Raw genomic sequence first — 21,553 nt, 5'->3', positions numbered from 1 at the left:
TTAATTTGAAGGGATATTTTAGAGCTATGCAGTTAAGACTCATATACATAAAACAATCAGGAAATTATAACTCAGAATAGAAAGGGATGATGATGAAGTAGGAAGGATGTTCAATAAATAGAGAGAGAGAGCAAGATTTTGGATGCAGATCCCTAAGGAGAAGAATAACAGCTATAGTGAATATTATACTCATAAAGAAGTAGAAAGTATTCTAAGAACTAAGCCAAAACAAGAATGGGGAAAAGAGATTTTTTCCAGTAGGGATGACTACAAGCAGGCATACAGAAAATAGGCAAGAAGGGTCTGGAATTTACTAGAGACAACTTGCAAAGGAACCAAGGTATAGGGAGCAAATAACTAAAGAGGGAATGACAAGAGTGGGATCAGACGTACTGGGAACTAAGGTCGGGTGGCATGATGCCATGGTAATCGTATGGGCTGGGCTTGTAAAGGCTCCAGGGCCATTAGCCTAGTACATACCTATGAACCTATGAGGCCAAAAAATGTTTGGACTGCAGGCTAGAGACTGCCTTTCCTACCAGGAATTGACATCAGAGTATAGGCAAAGAGAAAGGGATAGGTGAGCCTTAAGTGAACAACCTGTTCTGGTGAGGTTTTTAGTCAAATCTAGAACAGAAGCTGCTTTTACAAAATAGATAATCATAGGGCATATAAAATATTGCATGATAACTATAAGAATCAATCAGTGGAGGTTAGAAATGATTGAGAAGAGAGATTGGAAAATCACTTTATAAGATCACAATGGGATGACATATGCATGGCTCCAAGGTATGCAACAAAGTCCAGTAAGTTTAAGATCTTTGCTTGGAAGTGTTTCCCTAGGTATTTTTATACCCCAAAAAGACTTCATAGAATTTTTTCTCAGATAGATAACAAATGTTGGAAGTATGATGGGGACGAAAGTGGCAAATGAGAACATGTGTTTTAGGAGTGTAATAAGTTGCCAGATTTAAAAAAATCCCTACAGAGTACTGTGTCAAAAATATTGAGTGAGCAGATGGCTGTAACTATAGATATGATTTTTTTGAGATGGGGCACAAGATTTGAATTGCCTAGACATAGTAAGGCCTTGCTGAGTCTAAATATGGTGACTGACAAAAAAGCAATTACTAGAAAAAGGGAATCAAAGTTGTGACATCCCCATTCTGGGCCAGTAATCAAGAAGCCTGAATCCTCACCACTGGCACTGGAGAGGGACGTTCACTTGGAACAAAAATGGATACACCCAGTATTTCCAGATGCAGCTTTCTGCATCAAGCACAATTCCCCTTAAGAGCATACGGGGAACACACTCAGCCTGGGGTCTGGATTTCTCTCTCTGTCTCTCCCCAGGTCCCCAGTAAGGATCCCCACTTCAAATCCCGCTGCAGAGTTAAGTCCTCAGCTGAGTGTCCAAGCCAAGTCCACCACCACTCCCTCTGTGAAAGCAGTGCTTTGTGTGCCTGTTCCAGGTAGCTGACACACACACTCTTTGAGATTTGATTTCCACACACACACACACGCACACACAAACATATGCCCCCTTCTGCCCGGACTATAAGGTAGTTACTACCATCAGACACTCCCAAGCCAGCTAGTCTAAGGCTCTTACAAGGGTATGCAATCATACTGAGTGAAATTAATATTAATACAAATGGTAGTTTGACCAATGCAGTAAGGCTTTCAGGAGTGGCCACAGAGTCACCAAACAGATATGAGTACTCTGAAAGATTAAAATATTCTCTGATGGACCAGCCGCAATGAAAAGTTTAAATATATTTAATAATAAATAATAAAAGGACATGAAAATACTAAATATCTATTTACAATAAACACCAAAGTTTCAATCAAAGGAAGTATTAAACATAACACAGGTGAACAGGTTCACATAGTTACAGAAAAAACAATACTTAAACTAATCTCACCAGATTTTCCTGACTGCTCTCAAGAGTTACTGTCCCCTGGTCACTTACTAGAACAAAGCAAGATGAAGTAGGTGAGTGATCATTCAATGTCAGGTTCCAGAAACAGACTCCCATAAGACTTCAGTCTCACCTAGTACTAAAATATCATTTTTGTCCTAGATTACAGAATGACATCACATACATCTGGTCATCTGACTTATGGTTCCCAGGTAATCCCCACTGCAAGAAACTGCCAGGATTTAGCACCTATTTGTCAATAATACACACAGAAAGCCTTGCTAAGATCTGCTGCAGCTCCTGGAAGTCATAAAACCAAAAAACACTTCTACTCTTTCTACAGGAGCTAATAAACCACACTTCTTACAGACACAGTGTATCTGGCTTCATTCAAAACTGTGAGATAACATCTTTATGGCCTAGGCCCAGTAATTTAATTTCTTACTATTTTCCAAAGTCAGGTGGGTTTAGATTAATGTCTTCTCTTCCAGTATCACCTGTTAAAACATATAAATTTAAAAAGTTACAATAATACATGTACATTTCTTTTTTTGACCAGCATGCCACACTGTTGTTACATTTTGAACACAAGCAGCTTTACAGATACATTTTTAAGCAAAAGCATCTGTACAAATCAGTTTGATATATGAATGACATATAATGCTTTACAAAATTCCAGCTAGCTGTGCTGGCATATGTTACACATCATCTGCCCTACTTCTCCTGGCATAGGTGGCAATGCCTCACATTGTCACATCTCTCCCCCCTTTGAAGACTCAAGCTAGTTTTTCAACTGACCCCTGAGAAACATTGCTTGAGAGAAATGGACCTGTCTGGGAATACATTAACCCATATCATGTCTTGACAGCCCATCTGCATTGGCATTTCTAACCACACTACAGTGTTGCAATGTCATGTCATATGCCTGCAACCCTAGGCTCCACCTTAGTAACTTGGCATTTTGATGGCTGGCTCGATGCAGCCATAGATCCCTCCCAGACTCCTTCTGCCTCCTACTGCAAATACATAACACAAGGGCTTCAGTATCATGGTAATATTTCATCATGTTAACATAGTACAATTTGTGCCCCTGCCTTCTGCTTAGCAGTTCTGCCATGTAGTTAATATCACTGATCTTTCTTACCATTTTGAAGGCCCCCTCCCAAGCTGCCTGCACCTTATTATGTCTGACAGTAATGAGAACTATCACCTGCTCTCCCATAGCATACTCTCAGGCTTGAGCATTCCTGTCATACCAGACCTTTTTCAGCTGTTGGGCTCCTGCCAAGCACATGAGCTCCCTAAACCTTGTCCTGAGGTTTAGAACATATACCACAACAGACTCCTTGTGGGATTCACATTCACCTTCCCACTCATCATGAATCATATCTAAAGGCCCCCTCAATCTGTGGTCATACAGCAACTCAAAGGGTGAAAAACCTGTGGTTTCCTGGGGTGCCTCTCTGTATGCAAACACCAGATGGGGCAAATATTTGTTCCACTCTCTCCTAAACTGGTCTTCAATTGCTCATCATTGTCTTTAGTGTAGAGTTTAACCTCTCCACAAGACTACTAGTCTGGGGATGGTAGGGAGTGGTTTTTAGGTGCTTCACCCCACACTGCTTCCACAGACAAGCCAGCAGGTCTGACATGAAATTGGCATTTCTCTCAGGAAACCTACCCTGCTTTTTTAACAATTTGCCACCTTCTCTGCCTCAGTGGAGGACAGAGTTACTGCCTCAAGGTATCTAGTAGCATAATCTACTACCACCAGGATATACTTCTTCCCTGTGGAAATTGGAGTACTCAGAGGCCCCACAGAATCCATACCTACCCTCTGAAATGGCTCCTCAATCACAGGCAAAGTCATTGAAGGAGCTTTGACCTTTTCTCCTGCTTTGCCCACTTTTTGGCACTGCTCACAGATCCTGCAGTACCCTGTTACATCTTTTGCAATCACACGCTAGTAAAAGTTCTGCATAATATGTATCTTGGTACACTTTATGCCCATATAACCTGCAAAAGGAATGTCATAGGTTATGGCTAAAAATGCCAGATGGTAGGCTTTAGGCACTAACAGCTGTATTACCTTGCCATTTAGCCCTCCCTCAGGGGTGTTCAGCAAGGGCTTGATCAAACAAATGCTAGTGTATTAATCCTGGGCTTATCTTCCATATCAAGATATGCAGCATAATTTCCTTTGGTAAATCTAGCATCATTATTGCTTAATAACCACCACCGAGAACCCCAAGAAGTCTAAAGGCTATTAAAGTAAAGACTTCATGATAAATTTCCACTGCAAACCACAAAGTTTATTTTCCACACCACAACATGCATGATTCAGTTAAGCACAATTTAAAATTAATTAATACACTTTTATCCTAAACAAAGAACAGGACTTCATCACAATTAAAATATCCTTGTCGTTAGAACCTTGTGAAGTCTTGCTATAGTCTGTTATCAATCCCATTCCATCCTTGCATACTATAGACTTTAGGAGAAAGCACTGAATAAATCCACATCCTGCAGCCTTGCATTTAGCTCTCTTTATCTCTCTGTAAAGAGCATTTGCCTTAAATCTCTCATGGACACTCAAGAATCACTTGCAAAATGATGACTCGAGGATTGAGGCTTGGGGACTTTGTGGCAGCTTGTGCCATCTTTCCCAAGTGATTCCTGAGTGTCCATGATGGCTTTAAGGCAAATGTTCTTTACAGAGACATAAAGACAGCTTTGTAGGCGTCTGCCTCACTGTCAGATGAGAAAAAAATTTGTTGTGTGATAAATGCAAGGACGCAGGATGTGGATTCATTTGATGCTTTCTCTAGAAGGATGTTTTAGTTCTGATGAAGTCCTGTTCTTTGTTTAGGATGAAATCACATTAATTAATTTTAAATTGTGCTTAACTGAACAGTGCAAGTTGTGGTGTGGAAAATAAATTTTGAGGCTTGCAGTCGACATTTATCATGAAGTCTTTACTTCAGTGGGCTGTAGACTTTTTGGGGTTATCGTTGGTGGTTATTAGTGTTTTTGGAATCCCTCAGGTCATTTTTATTCATCATTATTGCTAACCATTCAACTAACATTTCACCTAAAGTTGACATGGTCATTAGGGACTTGAGTATGTATGTCTATAACAGACTCTGTTTTGACCATCCTATCTCTGTGATGGTTGACTTTGGAACTCTGGCCGACTGCGGGACTGCCTGATGGCAGGATAACCCAAGTGTGATGACTGCAGCAGTGTAACACGATGAACATCAGGAAATTCATACCTGGCTTGGCAGCTATGTATGTCTCTAATGGACATAGGCAGCCTTTTAATGGTTCATCTCACAGGCCCCTGCTTGCACTTATCAAGGGTACCACAACTGGTCATAGATTTGGGATGCATGGCTAGTCTAGCTGTTGTTAGCCTAGTACACACATATGAACTTATAAGTCCCCCTTTGTTCATCCCTTATTAGGCCCATCATGGAATTTAATGCACCATTCAGCAAGCATCCTAGTAAACATCTAAATCAGATTGAGCTCAATGTTTCCTCACCAAAAAATTGTCAGGTCTTGGTATCCTAAGTAATTCTGACAGATTAAAAACCCTGTCCTTCTACTCAGTGTCAAACAGACTCTTGAGAAGCAGTTAGCTTTCCTTGCTATGAACAACCCAGTGTTCTTTGAACTCTTTCACTTAAACATAACTGATGATAAAGGAAAAACATGTTCTAGAGATCAAACCTATACTGCCATATCAAATGGCATAACAGATATCTAACCAAATATAGACCCTTATAGGAAGAAGAGTTTTATAGACCAGCCACTTTGGTTATCTACTTTGGTGCACAGTATCCTCAAGACAGGAGAACACATATCACAGACTGCATGTCACTGCAGGGGTAGGCACTCAGCACTAAAATATGCCTGTAGGTGGTTCAGTCATGTTGACTAATGTCACCAAATAGCCATGGGTATTTGCCAGAGATAAGTGGGTTGCAGGTACCCATGCTGATGGTGGGAGTGGTGTATGTGCCCACCACACTGACACAGGGCTCCTGGGCTTTAAGCTACTGGATGGATGGTGTCCAGTTGCCTTGCTTGGGTTACCTGGGATATCGCTGTTGAGGGAAAACTGGACGTAAAACCAATCAACTTGCCAAACTTGAACTAGGAATTGCTACACTCAGTGTAGATTCACCTACATGACAGAGCTTGGAAGTGGATGATATGATGGTAAAGTGGAGGCTGGACATCCTATGTATCCAGGAGACAATATGGAAGGGCAGTGCAGCAAAGCCACTTGGCTTGGCATCCAGAGTCTACTACTCAGGAGGAGGACAGGTTAGATATGGTGTAGGAATTCAGGTGAGGGAGAGCTTTCAGAAGACAGTGAGGGATGTCATCAGAATTAATGATAGACTGATAGCAATCAGACTCCAGCCTAATGATAGGGCAGTATTCATAATTTTACCCTATGCCCCACAAGAGGGCTGCGATAGTGAGGAAAAGAGTGGATTCAGACAGCAGTTATAGGACCTACTAGATAAAGCAGGACTACATGAATTGGTGTTGATAATGGGTGACCTGAATGCACATATCAGGACAGACAGACAGAAAAAGATATTAGGACTGCCTGGGTCCACAAGGGTGGGGCAATAGGAATAAAAAAGAAGAAGCTATTCTAGATTTCTGTCTGGCAAATGACTTAATGATGGCCAAAACTTGGTTCAGAAAAAGAGAGAGAGAATCACAAAATCACAAACAAGAGTGACCAACATACAGCTCTGGCAGACTTCCTCATAGTAAGGAAAGGGCACTGGGGTAAAATCAGCAATCATGAAGTCATCCCCAGAGAAACAGTCAGCACACAGCACAAGCCACTGGTTGCCATAATCAGCTGGAAGCAGTGGTCAGAGAAGGCTCTAAGTTCAACAGTGACCAGGCTGAAGATTTGGACATTGACTGGAGAGAAAGGACAACAGTTCAAGGAAATACTCAGGGCTCTAGAACATCAAAGAGAAGAAGAGGAAATAGGTGGAGTTGAAGAAGAATAGCAGTGCCTCAAAACAGCATGTGCGAGGACTACAGAACCCATTGTCTCTTATAATTATCATGCAATATTTTATATACTTTACCAATTATTCCTTTTTTAATGGCAGCTTCTATTCTAGATTCTATTAAAAAGTCTACCAGTGCTGACTGTTCATTCAGAATTCCCCTATTTCATTCTCTTTGCCTATACTCTGATATCAATCCTTGATAGGGAAGGCAATCTCTAACCTGCAGTCCAAATAAATTCTTGGCCTCTTCCCATTCTATTACCGTTCCCTTTCTAGTTATTTGCTCCCAATACCTTGGTTCCTTTGACAGTTTTCTCCAATAAATTCCAGCCCCCTCTTGCCTATTATCTGTATCCCTGACCACAGTCATCTCTATCGGCAAAATGTCTTTTCTCCATTCTCGTGCTGGTTTGGTTTTTAGAATACACCCTTCTATTTTATGAATATAATACTCTGTATGATTTTGGTTGTTCTCCTTAGGAGTCTGCATCCAAAATCCCAATCTCTCCTTATTTCTTGAGCTTCATCAGCATAATTCCTTTCCACTTTGAATTATAGTTTTCTGCTTTTGCTATGTATAAGAGCCTTAACTGTTGCTCTAAAATAGCCCCTCAAATTAGGTAATCCTAGTCTGCCTTGTTCTTTTGGTAGAATCAGTTTATCCCAAACTCTTTTTAATTTGCTATCTACAACATCTCCTCTGGCTGATTTTGTCTTCTGACATATCCTTAGCTGCCACCACAGAGTCATTTCTAATCCATACTCCTAAATACTTAATTTTATCATGTCCCCATAACTATGGATATTGTTGGACCAATTTGCATGTGGGTACATAATTTACCACTATTGCCTTTTTTTTTAGCTTCATTTAATTATTATGAAAAAAAAATTTGAAACTGTAAAGTTTCCACAACACAACACTGTCCCCTTTTCTTTTTTTTTTGTATAAATAATATCATCTGCATCTGCAATAGGGCCAGCTTTTCTACCATACCATACATATATATCCTTTTTTTTCCTCCTTATTTTTCTTGCCAATGATTCTAAATATAATGCAAACAACAAAGGGAAGGGAAAGCAGACTGCCCTGCCTGGTTCTGCCAAGCAGAAATTATTGGACCACTGTGGACTCAATGTTGTTTGAGAGTTATATATATAAGGCTTAGTCTAATCTCTTCCATTCTCAATGGAGGTGTCTTCCTGCATCTTTAAGCTTCTCTTTCATCCATGCACAAAAACTTGGACTACTGCACACACAGCTTGCTTCGTCTGAACTTTGTAACTTCAGCAAGGGGTAATCAATGAGCTCCATATCTGTCTCTCCAGCATGCTTTGTTTGTGTAACAGTTCCATCAGGGCTGGATTTGAGAAGGTTCAATTTAATGGTACTATAACTTCCTTGGATCTAGATGCCATGCATTTACTTATAAGCTGTGCCACACAGAAGGACTTCCTCACCACAGTAGATGCATGGTGGTCAAAATTCAGGCCACTATCTATATATTTACCTAGATCTCTCACCTCTGAGCCCCCTTTTAGGGCTGTGCTATTAATGATGTAATTTGCAGAGGGGTATTTGACTTCCCAAAGGGTATGATTATGCATTTTTTTATAGGTTCATAGGTTGGTATTAGGCTATTGGCCCTATGGCCTGTACAAGCATAGCCATAACAATTCCCTGGCTATTCTTCCCACAATATTTACTTCCCTGGACCTCTGTCTAGCAGGGCGACTGATGCTATCCCTGGGGTAAATTTCCTATCTCGCATCCTGCATTTAGTTTTAGGTCATGGCTCTGTCACCAATCATTTGTCTAAGTCAGACCCTTCTGAAGGATATATACATTGTTGGGGAATTCAGTGATTGCCCCCAACTTACAGTCATCAGCGAACTTGGTCAGCCAAAGGCCTTCTAAATTAGCCTTGACTTCAGAGAAGTATATTTCAAACAGGAAAAGTCACAGCACTGAGCCCTGTGGCATATTACTAGTAACTGGCATCTTGATGGATCTGGATTCTCCCACTCTGATAACATGTGTCCTGTCAGTAAGCCATTTGGCTATCCCTCTGAAAGTTACTTTATTGTCTTTTTTGTTCACTTTACTTTTCAGAGTGAGTTGAAATATATTAAATTAATTTAGCAAATTATGTACTGAGTTACAAAGCCTTCATCAAGATGACTTTCCATTATTGTCACTTTTGACCTTAACACCCCAAGCCCACCAGACCATACTTTTCTGCCTATTCAGAAGTCTTCCCTCACTCCAGAGGGAATCTATGACTTTGTGGCATTTCTTTTTGTGATGAAGTGAGCCAGAGCAGAGAGAGTGTTAGCCATTATCAGTGGGTAGTACAGACATTTATAAATCCTAACTTCCCCTCCTGTTGGCCTAACTGAGAGTGTGCATTGCATGTAATAAGGACTTTGCGATGAGTGTATATTTCCAGTGTGCAGTACACTGTGAAAGGACATCTCCTGCCCCTCCTCAACCTGCCAGGTGCTAGATCACCATTATGAAAGGCTAGCCTTTGACCTACATCGGTGAATACTTCTGGTGTAAAGATCTTGCCCAATACCCCCCCCCCCGCAGAATAGGAATGGGATTTAGTGTTCCTCCCATGTTCTCTGGCTTCTGGTCCAGTAATGACATTTAGGTCACCACCACAACAAAATGGGAACCCTGTTAGTGAGCCAGTGGGCTTGAAATAATAGTTAACATCTTCGACTGAGACTAACGTCTGTACACATTGTATAGTGCACAAACATAAGGTATCCACCAAATACAAGGCGCCAAACTCTTATAATGGAAACAGCAAAATAAATAGGAAAGATCTAAAAGTTTCATTTCCCTGCAAATTGAAGCTGTTGATACTTCTGTTTTTCAAAGACCATTTTTTTCTTTTAGGTAGTTTTTCTCCTTATTGCATAGTAACCATCAACCTTACTATTACAAGGTGGCTCCATTTGTTCTCCATGAATAAGAGGTGGTCTTGAAAGGCCATCATTCAGTCAGCCATCAGATGTTTCTTGGCCTTGCCCCCATTGCCCCCCACCCACCGCCCTAATGTATGCAGAATACTGCAGTACCACCCCAGTGACTTATACATATTTTCATGCATGGCTCAAAATAAAGCTACTGTGTGCTTATACACAGACTTGTCGGCACATGTGTCTGTGCCCTTGTTGCTGCATGCTACATCACCCACCTCTGTCAAGTAACAGTTGCAGAGGAGGGGGTTAGGCTGCTGTCTCCTTGGGATGGGTCCACTGATGTTTACTTATTTCCTCCCTCTCTGGCCAGCTCTTCAGCACTTGGCTGACTACTAAATCTTAGGTCATCTGATTCATAGTAAGGACTTTATCCATCCATGCTCTGCAGCAGGCTGTTTTAAAGATCATTGTACTAATGCATTAACTCATAAGAAATTTATTAGAATATTACTGCAAACCTTTAGGAGCAGACATTCACCTAGTTTTAATTTTCAGTTTCAAGCAGTAAAGAAAGAAATGCAGATATTTCATTATCTGTACGTTTGTTTGTCTTTTCGGCTTTCCCCAGTTATGGGGTCGCCACAGCAGAACTCCGGTCTGCTAATGATTGGCAGTTGATTTTTATGGTGCCGAGTTGCCAGCCCAATGCCCAACCTTCAACGAAGGCACGCTCATTCTCGCATGTCTTTTGGAGGCCACTCGACCTCGGGGAGGACATGCAGACGCCACACAGAAGGCACTCCAGCCGAGAATCAAATAGGAGAACCCCTTGCTGTGAGGCAACAATGCTACTGCTAATTGAAGTCAAAGAAATGAAAAGTAAAATAACGTCTTAAACTCAGACTTTCAGATGTGGAAGCTAGAATTCCCACTCAGGAAAATGCAAATAATCAGAAGAAAAAGAAAGAACTTGCAATTCAAGAAAAGCAAGAGAGCTTTGATAGACAATGTTACTGAGGTTAACAATAGAACTGATTATCTGTGAATAGATGGCTTGTAAAATGGGGCTAAAGACAGTAACCTCAAGACATTGCTCACCTTCTGTTAATAAATATAAATGTTTTCAGTCCACCCTGAAGAAAAGATATAGGAAGCAGAAATAGAGCACAAAACTGTCACACAGAAATAAATAATTCTTGAGTTTTTACTCTTGGAGCATCAGACATCCATAGCATTCATGTGACTCATGAAATGGAAAGCAATCTTCTCATTTATTTTATTTTTATTTATTTTACATTTGTTTACCGGGATGGTCCGACTGAGACAGTGCCCATTTTCAGCAGAGGCCCAGGGAGAAAAGCTCCAGTCTAAAATTATATACAAATCATACAAGTAATAGAAATTATAAACAAAACTGACAAAATATGAGTGTTAACGCATTTACAGGATAAAAATGTAAAAATATATATATATATATATATATATATATATATATATATATATATATACACATAGTATCAAACAGCACAACACTTGAATATAGACAAACATATGGTTGACTTTATATTTGTGTGGGAACATAATATTAGTTAGGAAATTAAGTAGGGAGAATCACTTCTGCAAAGTAGTGCATAGTTAGTAATACTTCCATGGTGAGAGTTGCAGCTAGGAATCTAACAACTTATAGAGAAGTAGTGTTGTTAGAAGGGTTATGTTAACAGTGTTAGTATGTACAGTCAAATTGTATAAGTAATGCTAAGTTAATAATTAACCTGGCGTGTTACATGTGCAAAGTCAGGATTCAGATAAGTGTATTTTGAGAGATACTTTGAAATGATTAAGATTACTTATGGATCTAATACTATGTGGAAGGGTATTCCAATTTTTAGCAACAAAGTTGGAGTAAAGAGAGTTACCTTCTGTGTTGGATACTTTGGTTACTTCGAGTAAGTCTTTGTTAGATGATTGAAGAGTATGAATGTTAAGAGTAGGGTTGTAGAAGATTTTTTAGGGAAGGTACGTTGCCAGGATTGTGCATTATTTTGTGAGCCATTATTAACTGGTTATAGTTCATAATATGAGGTAGTTCCAACCAAGAAAGATTTTTTAGGCATTGACAGTGATGGGTTGAATGTGTGGAATCTGTTGCAAATTTGGCAGTCTTATTATAACATGATCCTAATTTACTTAGTTCTGATTTTTTGAGGTTGGTAAGTATGGAGGATGCATATAAGAGTGAGGAGAGAAGGTGGGTTCTAGCTATGGCTATTCTTGCAGCGTCTGTAATAATTTTTTGTTTCTATACATTGTTCCCATTTTCTTGTGAACCTTTTTGATTGTGTTAGAAGTGTGGATGTCAAATTTTAGTCTGTTGTCGATTATGACCCTTAATATTTTTGTTTGAGAATCTGGGAAAATCCTAGTATTATTACTGGCAGTAATATAAAAGTTACCTGGGAGGTTAGTAGGTTTAGATGGACGAAAGATCATAAGTTTAGTTTGATTAGGGTTTAGAATGAGTTGTGAGTTTGCTAGCCACATTTCAATATCAGAGCAGGCTTTTTGTGTGACTGTAAGAAGTTGAGTTATTGTGGACACTGCATATATGAGGGTTGAATCATCTGCGTATTGTATGATAGATGCTTGAGATGAGGAGTATTAAGATTATTTATGAATATGCTGAAGAGGAGGGGCCCTAGGATTGAACCCTGAGGGACTCCAAGTGTAACAGTAAGGAGAGGGGAATAGATCTTGCTTCCATTTCACAGATTACTGGCGGCTAGATAGATAACTTTGAAACCAGTTAACAGCATCAGGGTTGATACGAAGATTTTTCAGAGTGGACAATAAATTAGGATGGGAAACTGTATTATGATCATGAACATCCTGCCAATACCCAACCTCAAGGTGCAGTCCCTTTCTCAAAGGAGGAATAGGTCAGTCTGTCCTGGAGTAAATTCATGGAAACCCGTACAATCATCCATGATCTGTTAGAGGCATGACAATGTGTTGCACTGCTTAATCTGCAGCGTAAGTTTATTCCAGAAACAGGGCAGGTGCTGAGTAATGAATTGATCTCTCCATTGCATTCTGTTAGTCTGCTGGTGGAGATTCATATCCCTGGTTCTGGTCTTTGTGGAGCTATTAGGCTTGAAGAGAAGTACCATAGGGTCTCTAATAACTTGGTAGGTGAGACACAGATCAACTCTTATGACTCTATTAGATACTGAATTAAGGGATAGTCCTTCTGTTGGTATGTTAGGATCTTTAAGACCACAGTCTTCTTGGTTAGGAACCCTTGGGGCTTCTCTAGTTGTTTGATATATCTAGTGTGGTACATCTTGAAGGAGCATTGTATTCAACGATTAATCTAATCAATGCTTAATATGAGGGAATGATGAATTCTTTAGATCTGGATGACTGCCCTTTTCTATAGTTGTGCTAAGTAAAAGGGCTTTCTGATTACAGTTGCTACATGATGTACCTAAGTTTGTGTGCATTCGCTACACATATCAGGTAGCATATATGCACCTAAGTGATTGCACATGTGCTACTTACACCAGGTAGTATGTATGCACCTAAATGAGCACAAATGCACTATATACATAAGGTAATATGCTGGATTACCTAAGTAAGAGCCCATGCACTACAAAGCATGAATGCAACTAAGTGAACACACATGGGCTACATACATCGTGTAACATGGATCCACCTGAGAGCACATGCACTACATATATAATGTAACATGGACACACCTAAGTGAGCACACATTCACAACATATATATATCAGGTCACTGAAGTGGTGCCAGTACTGCTTAACAGAGTAGGGTATATTAGCACCATTAGTCACTGTTCAGACAATACATAGTCAGGCACCCATTTTATACTGAGGACCCTAATAAGAGTCCCTACACAGGTGCTCCTGGTGGTCCCTTTGTAGCAGGTAAAGAAAGATCTAGCTTTCTTTAACATCAGTGCCCTTGGAAGCCATGGAATTTCATGATGTCAAACGTCCTTTCATGGTAATGGATGCTGATGTTGTCGACATGTGATGTGTATTTTCAACCAGCTGTTTAGTTAGAGCAGTCACTGTATCGAAATGGAGTACCCGGAGGAAACCCACGCTAAACACAGGAAAGAACATGCACTCTCCGACAGAAGGGCCGATTATTACATAGTACAAAAACGCATGTGAACAATGCCATGAAAACATTGTACAGGGATCACAGTGCCTACTCTTGCTGTTTAGTGACTCTACAGGCTGCACAACTGGAATGTGTTTCCCGTGTCCATGCTAGGATCACAGATCCACCCACATATGTTCATTGCACTTTGCAGGTACTCATGCACATTTACAAAACTGAACTAGCCTCTTAGTATGGCATTGGTTAGTTGCACAATTAATAAAACATACAATTCAGGAACATTCATTCAGATGAGGATCATTGGCATAAGAACTGTTTTATAAGCTCCAAAACTGACCAGTAAAAGCAGCCATGCCTACAGTGGGCCTCATTGTACTATGGAAAATTGCCATGTAGCAAACTGTATATCACTATCACTGATTTCACGAGAGTGTATTGACTACTACAAGTAGACCAGTTTTACAGAAAGGTAAGTGAGGGAGAACAGTATTTTATTTGTTTTTCCTGTGCTACTAAATTTATTTCTGCTGTATTTGTGTGGTGTCTTATGACATCTATGAAGTCTGACAGTATACTGGTTTATGTTGCTGGGTGTAAATGACAACAGTGGTGCCACTGCATGGGGGACTGTGCACAAGGTAGGGTCTACTGTCATGGCAGTGTAAATGTAGGGTATGTTATGTTGCAGGGTTAGTACAACACAAGTTATGAAGGTTCTTTCCTTGTAGACTGTGCATGTACCATAGTCCTACCTGTAGGCCGAGAAATGAGTGTTGATATACCAGTGTTAGCAGGTGTTTTGCTGGCAGATAATTGCACCCACAACTGTTTCAGTGATGTTGTGGTGACTGGTGCATGTTGTTACCTATGTCATGAGTGTATTATACTGTGGGAGTCCTGCACCTACTACTTATCATGATGTGATTACTAACACAGTTGTTGTCAGTGTAGTACTGTGGATTATGATTTGGAGGGGGGGAGTTATCACAGTCTAAAGGCCTGCATAGAGTAGACTTGTATGAAGCAGTCCTCCAGGGTGATACTGTACCCTTTTGTATCAATACACCCTTATCTATCCTCCATGTACTGCAGGTATGCAGGAAGTGTATCTCTAGTACTACTAAGTAGTTTGACATGGAGAGCTTACAGTACCAATGAGTCATCTCACATGTAGGCTATGGAGCTAGTGGGATTTTCAGTGACAACACCTAAATACCCTCAGTCAGGAATCAATGCAGAGTATGTGCGCTCCATGCACATGTAACTGTTTGAGGCATGACTTTCCTACACCTGTACCAGGGAATTATATGTATGTCCTCTACTATTTCTTTTGATAGGTGTGTGTGTTGGGGACCTACACAAATAATCCATGTATGGGGATGTCTGTATTCCATGTCAGACAATTGCATTCACATCTTGTGGGATGTCCCTGATGTAGGCTCATGTCTACTTGCGGGATGAACAGATGTCCTATTAAGGTTGTTTGAGCTCTTGACAGAAAACATTGAACTGCATAGCAACAGTGAATGCTACTGGCAGGGAGTTCACTAAAGACACACCAACATACTCAAAATATAAAAATTTGTTGTTTCAGTAGGTGTTTTAATATTCCAGCACCCCTACAAATTATAACTGTCATGTTCTTGACTTGACCTTTTGAAGTCGATCATTTCAACTTTGATTTGTTGTTTTGTTAAAAGGAAGCTTTTATATAATATGTAGTAAGGTATGGGTATGAGTTTCATATGAGTGGCAAAGCAAAGGCTTGCAAACCAAGTACCCAAACCATGCAGCTGCAAATATTTTACCCATCACTTCCCAGATCTCCACATATTCCATTACCTATTTTTATATGCTTTTTTGAATATTGCTTTTATGTATCCCTTCATTCAAATAGGGGATCATTACTGTAATTTATACTGGACTTTAGTGTAGTGTGATTAGGTTTTATGAATGGTACTAGCACAGGGATATAGGGTTAGATTTGATTGGTAGGGAGAGGCTTATATAAGGCTTTCAAAGCCAGTAAGAAAACTTCACAGCCCTACACCTTTTCTTGCTATAACTGGCAGTATATGAAGCAAATAATTCTTTGTAGAATGTGGAGTGTTATGAATGGGCCACTTTCTGATCATAACCTTTTATTACGTCTTCTCGATGTAAGCAAGTAATGTCTTTTGGCTTTTCCCGGTTAGGGGTCGCCACAGCGGAACTCCAGTCCGCTATTGATTGGCAGTGGATTTTTCCCGTGCCGCATTGCCAGCCTGATGCCCCACCTTCGAGGAAGGCACACCCATTCACGCACACACCTACCTGCATGTCTTTAATGTCACTCGACCACGGGGAGGACATACAGACTCCACACAGAAGGTGTTCCAGCCAAGAATCGAATGGGAGAACCTCTTGCTGTGAGGTGACAATGCTAACCTCTGCACCTCAAGCTTTGTGTCAAGATGAATTTTTTTGCCTTCCACATTTCAAACACATAATAAGTCATTTATGATCACAGACCTGATCATAATCCTTTATATTATAAGCAGTACTAAAATTCCTGAGTTTATACATTCAGATGTGCCAAATACCTTTGGTGGGGAAGGAACGGTCACAGATGTAGTACACAATCTATTGGTGAAAATTTTCCTGCTATCTCAGCACATAGTCAATTTAAGGAAGGGCACACTTACAGGTGTTGCTTTGGCTGTAAACAACTTTCAAGTGTTCAGTTTAAGATGCAAGGAATTATTGATATTAATGTTCACCTTCTAATGTATGGATTTAGCATTACCACTACTTATATAATACTGTAATAATGTCTTCATTATTATTATTTTTTCTGTCATTAACCAGGGGGCAAACATAGTTTGCATTAATGCAAAGCTAATGAACGCTATGTAGTCAAATAAGGTCCTCCTTCCTCCCTGAGGACTGTGGTGCTTCTGTATATAGCATTTGCAGAATGTGAGAGAAAAGTTCTGGAATCTCCAATATGTTCTCAACAGTATTTCACCTTTCACAGAGCAGATGTTACAATGGCCCTTGGTAGTGCAAGACAAAAATAATACATTTTAAAATGCAGTACTGACAAAAAAGTTGAGTAGGAAAACTGAGTTATGAGCATGTTAATCTGGCACAAGTAATGGCATTAACAGCATACAACATACTGAACTCCAATGTATAACAAAGTACAACAAATTAAAAGTTACTCGGCAAGTAATTTGACTATGTATGTGATATCTTTGGTGGAGGAAGCATACACCAATACCTTCATATACCAACAGCATCCACAGTCAGATGCAGAGAGTTAGTATTTGGCTGGCTTTGTTAGTTTCAGGCTAGGTGCACATGGGATGGTACCTGTGTACATATAACTCTTAAATGTTTCATCATCAGGTACTCCATCAACATCGGGTGTAGCACAAACTCTATACAGACACTGTATGATAAGTGTGAACATCATACCTCTAAGTAAAAACTATTGTTTAAGTGTCACAGCTCACATTAAACATATCAAGACATATTTCTTCACAAGGTTAGCACCCAAATGAATCGCACCACTTCAAGATGATGTTGACAGCTTTATGGCTGTTGACAATGACAGAACTGGTCTCATTCTTATGATACAGCCCGAGGACAGCAGCATAGTGTCTCAAAGTGTATTGGCTGGGTCTCCTATTCCACAGCAGATAGACAACGCCATAGGCAGTGATGCAGACTCAGACAGTCAGCATTATGAGGAAATTGCATCATAACAAGGGGGGGGGTTAACACTGTGTAGCTGAATACATGTTTCTTGTGCATCGCCTGAACCCACTGATGAAGGGACTACCCTTTTGGAGGTAGCAGTATCCACAGTCATGCCTGTACAAAGGGGTGCCAGGTGAAAACATATTTTATAGTTAGCTCCTGTGACATGCAAGGCTTTGTTTGCACAGCAGCAGATGTGCCATGACATGGTTCAAGCCCAGGCTTTTACTATGTGTTCCCAACATGATGTCTTCACTCACCTCTTTTCTTTCTCTAAAATACTTTTCACACCTGTCTTACTCCACATCCCTCAGTAGGTAAAACAGAGATAAGTCAGAGAGAAGTGAAACATAGTGTTAAAATCACTAGCTAAATCAATATAAGCTGTTTGCATAGAGTTATCCTTATCTAGTGCTTCTGTGATTCATTCAAAGAATTCAGCAAGGTTTAATGGATATCACCTAGATTTTACAAGCTAAATTGGTTAATGTCTGGAGAATGTCCCTATGACCCTGTTTTGTAAGACCTATGATGATACATTCTATTACCTGGCAAATGATGTTCGTGAGGTTAACCAGTCTACAGTTGACAGGGTCTGAGGCAATGACATATTTCATTACTGAAAACCAACTACCTTTCTTTCAGCAGGTAAATACAAATTCAATAATTCTACATACTTCATAAACCCTGCTAATGTACACTTTAGTCAAAGTCTGATAGTATAGCTAGCTCTTGTATCACTGACCACTGAACATTGTACAAATTGATAATGGCTAATATTTTCTGAAAACAAACTTTTGTTGGTGATACAAGGAAAAATGTCTGTACGGTGTAAATTGGCCATGCACCACTTAGCATAGCCTACATATCTCACTGCATACAGCAAGTATTATCTTTGTAACTTTCACTTTTAAGTAGTGAATGTTGTGGCCCGTAGTTTGGACTAAATGGCACCTCTTTGCCTGTGTACCATACACAAGCCTGCTAGAGGGGTTGCATTGCTGCTGCTGCTGTTGTATGGCCACTGTCTCTGTGCCACTGATGAGACAAATGACTGTAGAGGGAGTTGCACTGTCAGTGACTGGCTGTCACAGTTGTGCACCAAACTGACACATGATCATGTTATGCAGAATGCAGCAGATGGTTAACATCCTGTGTGCAGTAGCAGTGTTATACTGAAAGGGCCCCAGATTCATCCAGGCAATGGAAATGGGTTTTGAACAGGCAAAACACTCATTTAATGACTATCCATGTCTGAGGACAGGGCAGTGTTAAAGCACTTCTCAGCAGCTACATAAAGATTATAGACTGATATCACTGGCCAAGGTTCATGCTGGTAGCCTGCATCACCAAGAAAACCAAACAGGGGGTGCAAATTACAAAACAGGGTGATTATTTAGTACTACCTATGCTACTGTACAGTTAGAGAAATAGCTATGGTTAAAACTTTCGAATAATTTGTACTTACCAACTAAGTGGCCATGAGGAATCCTGCCATGTAGGAACAGGTGGTGTGCCAAATACAGGAATCATGGACATGGACAGAGTGCTGGGCTGACAGGATGGTGATGCATCCCATCCCCACGCATCACACTCTGCTTGTTCCAGTGCTACTTCCCCCACTCCAGGGTCCATCCAGATGGGATATAACAACATAGGTGCAATGTATCACAGCAAGCACCTCAGGAAAGCATGCTGTTCCATAGGAGGCATGTGTGGTACTGCTTCAGTCCTGTAGAAACACTGGGAAATAGATAAACCTATCCGCATGTGCCAAGAGTATGTTGAGGAACTGCTATAGTATCTTTGAAACAGAAGATTATGAGATACTCAGTGTGTTCCCAGATTGTCACTGAAAGGTAGTTCTGGCAAGTATAGCGCGGTGTTCACTTGTGAGGTGAATTTCTTGGTATCCATGTCTCAGGCATATAATAGAGGGTTATGAGCACTGACCCACTCAGAATTCTTTGTAGTGCATGGAGATTTATCTTCTCCAAATACTACAAATTAATCAAAAGTAAGACTAAAAAAAGAGCAAAGTGTTGTTCCAGCACTGAAACCTGGTAAAGCAGTGGGGAAGTGTTTGATGTTCTCTGTGTAAGAGAAGCAGTTGTAACCAAAGTGCCGTGTGCATTAACAGTCAGCATGCTGAAATCATTTCATGCCCTGCTGCTGCTATTTACTGGTCAGCGCTGTCTGCTTTTAGTGCAGATCTGACTTTAACAACACAGAGGGGATGCTTAACATTTGTAATGTAACATTTGTAACATTTGTTAAGCATCCCTTTGAGCATTGTTAAGGTTGGGTCTCACGCTATACCAACACTGAACCAGGATGTAATTAAACAGTTTTTTTAATGTAATCAGACTGCTCCATGCACTTCAGTGTTATTAAAATATTTTAAGAAATTTCATTCCTTTCACTGGACTTTGGCAGATCATTAATAACAAGCTATTTTCTCAACAGAATGGTCATTTAATTCAAGTTTCTGTGCAGAAATGTGTAAAAGTAATTTTCTATCTCATTAATTACTTATGTTTGGTTCGGTCACTAGTCTTATACTGATTTAATTTACTACCAGAGTTTAACGTGTTTGCTATTGCAGTTTCCTTATTAATGACAGAAGTTATTTTTTAAACAGAAGGGCCTCTGAACTCAAGTTACTAGACAGGAATAAGTATTGCATCATTTTTACTTCATTCATTTACTTCTGTTTGGATTAGTTGTTAGTCTTATACTGTTTTTTTTCACTTCCTGAGTTTAAAGTGCTTGTGATTACAGTTCCCTGCCTTTTCCTGTTTGGGTACATTGTTTGGGAGGATTGTTGTGCTTTTGAAGGGCTGTGCATACAATATTCTAAATTCTTGTTAATTCTTTAGGTATATTAAACTTACTTTATATATGTATTTATTTTTGCCACAGGATTTGCTTTTGGTCCCTTCCTTTACAAAATATGAAAACCTGCTGTTTTTTTTTTTTTTTTGATAAGATGGTTAGCTGCATGGCTTCCAAATAGGACATGGCAAGTATCACATATCACATAGCAAATGGACAGATGAAATTCTAGACTATAGTTATGGTGTCCCACAGGGCTCTGTCCTAGGCCCATACTTGTATAGATTGTATCTTTCAGATCTATCTTTTTCACCTGAGATGCTCTACAGTCTATATGCAGATGACTTGAAAATAGTTAAACTGATTATGTGTGTCACACATACGGCATGTCTACACAACTTGACTAAATTGACCATTTGAGCACAGGAAATAATATGCTGATTAATACATCAAAAACTAAGCATATGAGATTTGGGAGGCATAAATTGAAAGGTGAATATTTAACACAGCACATGGTGACTGAAACTGTAGATTCATTTAAGGACCTGGATATATGTGTAAATCCAGCTTTGAGTTTTTGTAATCATATCAATTGTATAAACGATTCATGAGGCCTAGGAAATCAGAAATAATAAAATCATTATTTGACAGGTATATTAAACATAAACTAGACTATGGAATAATAAGGAAACCTTGTAAGAAAACTAGCATGAGTAAAATGGAAATAATACAGCGGAAATATATCAAGGGTATCCAAGGATGTGAACATTTAAGTTATTATGAAAGATTAAAATAACTGAACTTTTACAGCACTTCACACTGATATTTAACAGGAGACCTTACTCAGGTATATATAAGGCATTTAGAGAGAACTGCCTCTGGGAATGTTTGGGGTTATGAAAGAGCAGTAGAAAATTATCA

The sequence above is a fragment of the Protopterus annectens genome, chromosome 2.part2 (assembly GCF_019279795.1).
Source record: "Protopterus annectens isolate FY-2018-M chromosome 2.part2, PAN1.0, whole genome shotgun sequence".
NCBI classification, from domain to species: domain Eukaryota; kingdom Metazoa; phylum Chordata; order Ceratodontiformes; family Protopteridae; genus Protopterus; species Protopterus annectens.
Note: the sequence above shows the minus strand (reverse complement) of the source record.